The sequence below is a fragment of the Equus caballus genome, chromosome 21 (genome assembly GCF_041296265.1).
Source record: "Equus caballus isolate H_3958 breed thoroughbred chromosome 21, TB-T2T, whole genome shotgun sequence".
Classification (NCBI taxonomy): Eukaryota; Metazoa; Chordata; class Mammalia; order Perissodactyla; family Equidae; genus Equus; species Equus caballus.
Window position 1 is genome coordinate 39,866,562 of NC_091704.1, and position 9,106 is coordinate 39,875,667.

The following is a 9,106-nucleotide window of genomic DNA, read 5'->3' on the forward strand; positions in this document are numbered from 1 at the left end:
TCTGCTAACAGCCACTGTCTCCCTTCCTTTCTAATTAAGAAAATTTTCCCTCTTTTCTAATTAACAAAATACTTTTTTAATTAATAAAATACTTTTCTTAATTAGAAAGAACAGATGGAAAACAGACCTATAAAAACTCCACAGTTGCACCTCTGCCTCCGGTCTGAGGTGCCGGTGTCGTGAAATCAGTGACCTCATGTAGACACGCCTCCTGCCCCTCCCCTACCTGTTCTCTTGCTTCATCTGAGACTGTGGAAACTTCTCGGACCCTTAGGGACTTGCTATAGGTATAAATACATTGGAGAGAAGTGTGGAGTGATTTTTCCCACATTATATCAATAAATGCAGAAAATAGAAGCCTTATTCTCAGTAGAACACAGTTCTGACCTCCATCTCTTTGGTGAGCAGATAAAGCTGTGCTCACAGTACATGATTCTGGTCAACCTGCCGTCAATAGGAGAAGGAAGTTATATTTCCTTCAGGCAATCTCCTACTTAAACACAAAGATTTTCTTAAGCAGATTATTTGCAAAACGTAACCATAGAGGAATGGGAGGGTATTTTTTTTTTCCCTAAGAAATATCCTGAAATAACCTTTTAAAACCTCAGAGAGAGAAATGCCTTAACTTCTCCTGGACAGAGTTTCCAGAATTGTATTGGCCCCCTCTCTCCACTCCTTTGGTCAATACTTGCCTTGGGGTAGTGATGTCATGTTGGTATCTGTTGGTCCTCACTGTTCACTCTTCTAGGGCAGGGATGATAGGACAGTGACAGAAATTCATATAATGGGGACTCAATAAATGTCCAAATGAAACAAGTTTCTAGTTTCAGACCCTCTTGCCAGTTTCCTCTTCTTCACAGAAAAAGAGATCTCCTTCTACTCACACTTCATCCTTTCACTTGAAGATTTACAATCCCCCTCTACATTCTCCTCTCCAGGCCACTTGTGTTTGTTTAATTATATTCTTCTTTCTTAGTTTGACGTGGTTCTTGGTTTTTGACCGCTCCCCTCTCTTTGAATGAGTGGGGAACTAACTCCCTCCTTCACTGATAGATTAAAAGTAGTTCTGACAGCAGTGAAAACACAGCATGCTAATTAAGATGTCAAAGAAGATTCAGGAGGCTGGGGTGAGTGGCTATCTCCCATAAGACCTGGTCTCGTCACTGAGCACCCAGGCCCTAAAAACTAACTCCACAATGCACCTGCCATCTTGTCACATGGCGCCTCTCTGGCATGATTTTTTGTTATTAATCAATTTTTCTAATTAAGAAAAATTAGTCTAATTAGTCCTCAATTGGACTGCCAACTTCCAAGGAATTTAAACACAATAAAATACAATAAAATAACAAAAAATACATTATGCAGATATTTTTTCAAAATCCAGAAAGTATTTCAAGACTGCCTGTAGAGCATCTTACCCAGCTCCTGGAACATACGAAGTTCTCAACTTCAACTGGAATCAATTTTATGTTATAATGGGAATTGTTATATTCGGATACGCCAGTATATTAAGAAGTATAGATAAAAGAGAAGTCATTATACTTAACCTGCCTTGAAAAGTAGTTTTGATGACATCTTAAAATCAGATTGGGTGCCAAAAAAAAGATTATATATGGAAGGGCCAGGCTGAGGAAAAATAACTAAAGCATGACGAGGTAGATATTTATTTTTAAGGAGCTTCATCCAATAACAATTTATTAATATTAAGCTATTAGGACATCTAAGATACCAAGCTAGAGACTCTACAAGAATAACACGATATAATATCCAGATTCTACTCTAAAAAAATCTTGAATGATAGATAACAGTAAACTGCATAACAGTAAACAGTAAACTTAAATAAGAACCATAAACTTGCAGTATAAGGCAAAGCATAAAAACAAAATTGTAGGGGCCGGCCCCATGGCCGAGTGGTTAAGTTTGCACACTCCGCTTCAGCAACCCAGGGTTTCGCCAGTTTGAATCTGGGCGTGGACATGACACCACTCATCAGGCCACGCCGAGGTGGCATCCCACATGCCACAACTAGAAGGACCCACAACTAAAAATATGCAACTATGTACTGGGGAGATTTGGGGAGAAAAAGCAGAAAAAAAAAGAAAAGAAAAACTATAGGAACAGCAAAAAACTCTTTAGAGGTCAGAGGTTTCTTCTCAGAGCAAAACTCACAGGCCACCTAGGAAGTTTCAATAATTCTGCCAAACTCAAGTTAAAGCTTCTAGGAGTCAGTCTGTCCTCTGTTTCATGTTCCAGTTCCCACCTCCACCCCCAAATTCAGTCTTACTCCCTTGCCACTCTCATTGAACAAATCATATTTAATCTCCCAAATATACCATCCAGAAGTCAGTGGACAACAGAGTAAGCAATTTTGTATATGAGACTAAATTTCCAGTCTATTATAGAGGGCTCATGTCACGGAATCTGAGATGGAGATTTACATGTAGGAAGTTTTTTGAGGAGTGTTCCTGGGATCAACAGTGGGGACAGAGAAAGAATCAGTATTGGATAGAGGGAGAATTGGGGCTATGATGCTTTCAAATCAAGGCCTCAGCCAGACACTGGAAACTCCACATTTAGCTGGAAGTCCTTAAGAGTTGTTTCAAGTTGGGTCAATAGGCCCAGGCCATCACTTCCGCAAATCAGCCAGTCAGTGGAGCAATCAGCCCTGGGAAAGGGTTGTGACATTGGGCGAGGTTGGCTCTCTTCAGTCAAGGCAATCCTGAAAGAGGGCAGACAAAGGTAGGGGGATAAGTCTTTCAGTGCTGGAGGAGGATCAGAGTGTCATGGATCAGCATCCACACAGGTTGCACTGTTTTTCCATTTAAGTTTTCCAAAGTTGATCCATATTTTTAGAACTGTCTTTAGTAGCTTTATGCGTGTACTCAAAATATTGATGTCTCCTGATTTGTATTATAATTACCAACTCTAAGTAATAAAAAATTCTATAACTTTGTAGGTGATAAAACTTGAAAGCACTGAATTGGTCGTTAAGTTCGTGTCTCCTTGTTCAAATAGAATAGCTCTCCCTTCTCTCTTGCCCAGCTGTTGCCAAGTAATTTACAACTCAGAAAAGGCTAATGGAGGTATAAACAATGCACAGATGTCTCTCTGATTGCCTTTATCGTGTTCCTCTGGGAGGTGTTATGGAAATCATTCCTTGGCTTTGCCAGAATTCGTTGAGGAGGTTGATCATAATGGAAATGAACAAGTGCGTGCGAACAAAGAGCAGTCCTGTTCTTCCCATCAGAGAAGGCACTCGGAGGTACTATGTCAAGAAGCCATCGGAAGTTAGACTTCCGGAAAATTGTTTCACAGAGAATTTAACTGTGACATATAAGTAGTCATTTGTATCCTGGAACATGCAAAAATATAGTAGTATCGGGTTGAGTTTCTCATTAATAACTTTATTCATTCACCAACAAATTTCTGTGGGCCCACTAATCACCTTGGAGATACAGTAGAAGGTACAACAGATACAGCTATTGCTTTCACAGAGACTGTAGAATAGTTGAGAAGATAAACATTTCAACCAAGAAAATACAATGAAGTCCAACATTTCACAGGAGCATAAGCAGGGTTTCTAATCGAAACTAAGGAAGTTTCTATAGATCTCCAAAAGGAAGTGATATTTAAGCTGAGAGCTGAAAAATGAGTTGAATTTAGGCTTTCAAAGAGGTCAGGGAAAAGTGTTCTAAGTAAAGAGAACAGCATATGCAAAGGTCCAGATAAAAAAGAAAGAATGGTATACTTTAGAAAATAGCCTAGAGAAAATAGTTCAAGAGAAATAGTGAGTGGGAAGAAGTTAGAAGTCAGGGGGGAGAAAAGGGCTAAATCATGAAGGACACTGTAAACTGTTAAAAGGCTTGGAGTTTATTGTGATGTCATCGGGAAGCCACTGAAAGATTTAAAGCAGAGAAGATATGAATATAATTTAATTTTATAAAAATGACTTTGGTGGCAATGCAGAGAGTAAATTGGGGACAGCAAGACTGTGGGTAGAAACCAGAAAGGAGGGAGGAAAGAGATGAGGATGGACTTTACTCAGATATTAGAGATGGAGATGGAGAGAAATGACAAAATTTAAGAGATTTTTGGCAATGAGAAACATGAGTACCCAATGATTGATTAGATGATGAGGGGAAGGGTTGGGGAGTCAGGGAGCACTCCCAGGTCTGACTTGGACAGTTTGGTGGAGATTAGTGCCATTTACTGTCAGGGAAGGCTGGAAGGAGAGAAGAGTCAGGATGGGGCTGACGAGTTCACTTTTGCACATTTGAGGTTAAGGTCCCTTTGAGACGTTGAGGGGTAGAGTTTCAGCAGCAATTTGACTTTTCTTCAGGGGCTTCTTGGCTAGAGATGTACATTATGTCATGCTAAAGAATGATATTGACTAGGGAAAGTTTGGAGACCAAAAAGAGTAGCAGACGTGGAACAGAGCCATGAGGAAAATCAATGTTCTAGGATTGGGTAGCAAATACAGTCACCAACGCATCTGAGAAAGAGCACGAACAGAGGTAGGAAGAAATCGAGGAGAGTTTGTTTGGCAGAGATTGTTGTCTGAGCACCAATCTGCTTCCTTTTCTTTCTAGGCTGTTTTTTCCCAGCCTCCCAGGAAGTTCCGTGTTGCTGTGTGATTGAGCTCTAACTAGTAGAATGGGAGAAAAAGTGATGAAGGCCACTTTCAAAGCTGATGCGGAAAGATCTTCCCTAATGATCTCTCTCTTCCTCATCTATGGCTCAGTGTTAACCCCCAGAGGAGGACAGAAACCTTTCTCATCTCCTGTGGGAAAACACTATTGGACTTTACATGAGTGAGAAATAAACTTCTTTTGTGTTAAGCCACCAAAATTTGGGAGCTTATCTACTGCAGCAGAAGCATTATCTTCACTTATACAGTGTGGAATCACAGAAGCTAAGGGAAGAGACTATTGCAAAAAGGAGGGAGTATTCAACAATGTCAAATGAGTGCTGAGAAGTCAAGCAAGTTATGTACTGAAAAGAGTCTCCCAGATTTAGCAACACAGAGGTCCTGAGGCACCTGCGTGTATCAATCTCTGCAACTGAAGACTTTTAGGCTAAACCTAAACATATCTAAGATCTTGACGGCAGTGGTTGTTTTAAGGCTGTTTCCGCGCTCTTAAATCAATTTGACTATCTTGGCAAACTTTGTGTATGAGGTGTTTTCAATGTCACTTTTCAGTCAAATAAGACTTCTGAGATTAGTTATTCAATTGGATTTTGATTTATTGACTTAGTCCTCAGTTTTCGACTGACTGAGTAGATTATTTGATTCTCTTGACTCAATTTGGATGAAGAAACAAAACCTGTCCAAAGTGTCAGAGAAAACTTTGGGATCTATAGTAATCAATCGATCAAGGGCTGTTTGGCCTGGCTAGAAGACCTACACGTACTGTGAATTCTCTGAATTTTCTAAATCAGTGATATAAATTTTACACGCCTTGAACTTCAGCGTGTGTAAAAGCCATAGGGACCTTGTTAAAAATGTAGAGACCTAGAACCTTGTGTCCAAATATTCTAATTCAGTAAATAGGTTTTATGTCCAAGAATTCACATTTTTTTAACAGGCACTTCAGGTGATCCTGATAGGCGTTGTCCTTAGCCCACACTTTGCTAAGCACTGATCTGCGCCTACTGGAATGCTTTAAAATCCCAATTTGTTCTCAAAAGAGGAACTATAACTAAGCCTCAAGAACTTGGCACTGGAAAGAAAATTTGAAAAAAAACCAGAAGAGTATTTCTGTTACAAGAGAATGGAAGGGAGAACTATAAAGGCAATGTCACATTCTTCTTTCCTTTAAATTTACAGGCACTATTTTCTCCATTTTTAGACATTCTCTCCTCATTGTGAAATTTCAAATAAAATGCTAATTCAGTGATGAAATGTTCTCCTTCCAGAGCCCCAGAATACAATTAGCAGGTGATGCAGCAGGCTCCTGTAGTACTTGGTTGCATTATGAACTCATTATGAAAACAAGAATGGTGTTTACTAATCTTCAGATGCACAGAAAGACAGCTGAGGATATTATCGCCCACTGCATTCTGCTAGCGCCTGAAGCCCGTGCCTTAGGCAGCTCACACAATGCCTATTTACCGTTAAAATTTCATGTACTCCCATTAAATCAATTTCTGAAAGAGTTTCTCTATTGGCAGCAATTTCATGTGCAGAGAAGTAAGCAACTGAGCCTTTTAGAAGCTGGTATACGAGAGGTTGATGGGGGCTCCATTTGCCACGCCTGGCCTGATAGTGTGCTGAACTAATCTCAGTAGCTAATCCAATCTGGAAAAGGAGAGGAAGGAAGGGAGGGAGGGAAGAAGGAAAGAAGGAAGGAAGGAAGGGAGGGAGAAAGGAAGGAAGGAAGGAAGAGAGGGAGGGAAGGAGGGAGGAAGGAAAGAAGGAAGGAAGGAAGGGAGCGAGGGAGGGAGGAATAGAGGGAAGGAGGGAGGGAGGAAGGGAGGAAACAAATGGGAAGTTGCAGTTAATCAACTCCAAGTGACCAGAATAACCAGTTTTAGCGATATGAACCTGTGCAATAGCTATAGTCCATTGCACACAGCATTGCTTTATATGGAATATCTATTGACAGCTTGATTAAAAGCTTGAAATGAACAATATGTGCCTCACTGAGTTAAAAGCAAAATTGGTTATGCATATAAACATATGTGGCAATCTCGAAAGCCAGTTTTCATCAAGTGAAGTTACATGCTATCTTCTACATGAGAGCCTCATTCTAACAGAACCTTATTTCCCAGCAAACTCACCTTTGAGGATGGCCCTGCCACTGGTATAACTTAAAGAATAGGATCCTCCCCTGCCCCCCATCCAGGTGTGTATCCACTCAAAGCGCTCGTTCTTCTGCTCTCCATGTATTCTCTCTAGATCTCAGTTTCCTCGTTTGCAAAGATGGGATAGTAATACAACCAATCTCAGTACGTTGTGAGAATTAAATGAGATGATGTATATAAAATGTCTAGAAAAATATCTGGCATTTTGTAAGTCTTATTCAAATGTTGTCCAAGAAAAATACTAGGTACAGGTGTTTCTGCCATACCACTATATGTACTCATTCTTCACTTTTTGCAAAATCACACACTAAACATAAGAGTGTGCATGGGAAAAAATAGAGCTGGGAGCAGATCCCTCAAAACCTATGGCACTTTTACTTAATTACTTAATTAATTTAATTACTGAGATTTATTGGTTTATAGCATTACATAAATTTCACGTGTACATCATTATATTTCAATTTCTGTGTAGAATACATCATGTTCACCACCCAAAGACTAATTACCATCCATCAGCATATATGTGTGCCCTATCCCTCTTTCACTCTCCTGCCTCCCCACTTCCCGTCTGGTAACCACCCATCTAATCTCTGTATCTATGCATTTGTTTGTTCTTGTTGTTGTTTTTATCTTCTACTTATGAGTGAGATCATGCAGTATTGGACTTTTTCCATCTGACTTGTTTCACTTACCATAATACCCTCAAGGTCCATCCGTGTTGTCGCAAATGGCAAGATTGATCTTTTTTGACAGCTGAGTAGTATTTCATTGTGTATATATACCACATCTTCTTTACCCATTCTTCTCTTGATGAGCGCTTAGGTTGTTTCCAAGTCTTGGCTATTGTAAATAATGCTGCAATGAACAGAGGGGTGCATGTATCTTTATGCATTTGTGTTTTCATGTTCTTTGGATAAATACCCAACAGTGGACTAACTGGATCATATGGTAGTTCTATTCTTAAGTTTTTGAGGAATCTCTATACTGTTTTCCATAGTGGCTGCACCAGTTTGCATTGCCACCAGCAGTGTAGGGTTCCCTTCTTTCCACATCCTTTCCAACATTTGTTATTTCTTGTCCTGTTAATTATAGCCATTCTGACAGGCATGAGGTGATATCTTATTGTAGTTTTGATTTGCATTTCCCTAATAATTAGTGATGAACATCTTTTCATGTGCCTGTTGACCATCCATATATATCTTCTTTGGAAAAATGTCCATTTAGCTCTTTTGCCCATTTTTCAATTGGGTTGTTACTTTTTTTGTTGTTGAGATGTAGGAGTTCTTTATATATTTTGGACATTAACCCCTTGTCAGATATATGGTTTGCAAATATCTTCACCCACTTGTTAGGTTGTCTTTTCATTTTGTTGATGGTTTCCTTTGCTGTGCAGAAGGTTTATAGTTTGAGGGCACTAAGAAAAACACTAAGAATCCTAAAGATACTAGCAGAGTTAAATCTCCACTGGCCTTTGTCCTGAAAATGTGAATCAGTCCACCCTTTGATGTCTCAAATGCTAGAACTCAAGTTTCCCCCGGGGAGATGTAGATTTTCAAGAAGAGTCACTTTAATAAAGGACATTTACATCCAAAATAAAAATATGATTCTGAAGTTTGTTCTGTTTTTATTGCTATCATCTTGTATTCACACGTGAAAATGTCTGTCCAGGTTCTTAATCTGCATTTACAGTTTCCCTGGGGAGTTTAGCATAATGGGTAGTAGAGCGTGTCTGAAGGCCACTAAACTAGCCACTTGCTTGCTCAAAAGGAAGACATTTAGAGACTTTTAAGCTTCTTTTTTTTCAAAGCTTTTCAGATATTAAAGTTTTGTTGTATTTAACTGTGAAAAAGTTTACTTTTGATCGCTTCAAACAGTGAACACACTGGGAAAAATTGCATTTGCTCCAACTTGCCTTCTGTGTTATGTTGACCTCATTCCTCTAATTACCAGTTGCATATGAGTTGATTTGCATTGAAAGTACATGTTGTAGCAGACAAGGCTATGGATGTAACAAAAAATTCCAGAGGATTTGAGAATTGTGCTATGATATACAGTGACTCAGAGGTCCAACTCCCCCAGTATTCTTTTCAAAGGTGACTTGAGCCCAATAAGTAAGGTCTAGCAAACGCTGATCTTGTTAGAAGTTTGGAACAGTGTGTGTGGTGCACCCTGGTGGTTAGCAAAACACAGTCAGACTTGACGTATTTGGCTAATAGGTTAACCAGAGAAGGCAGCTCCATTGTTTTAACTCCCTTTACATCTCAGTCAGTAATAAACAAACCAATAGAACTCACTGCTGAGC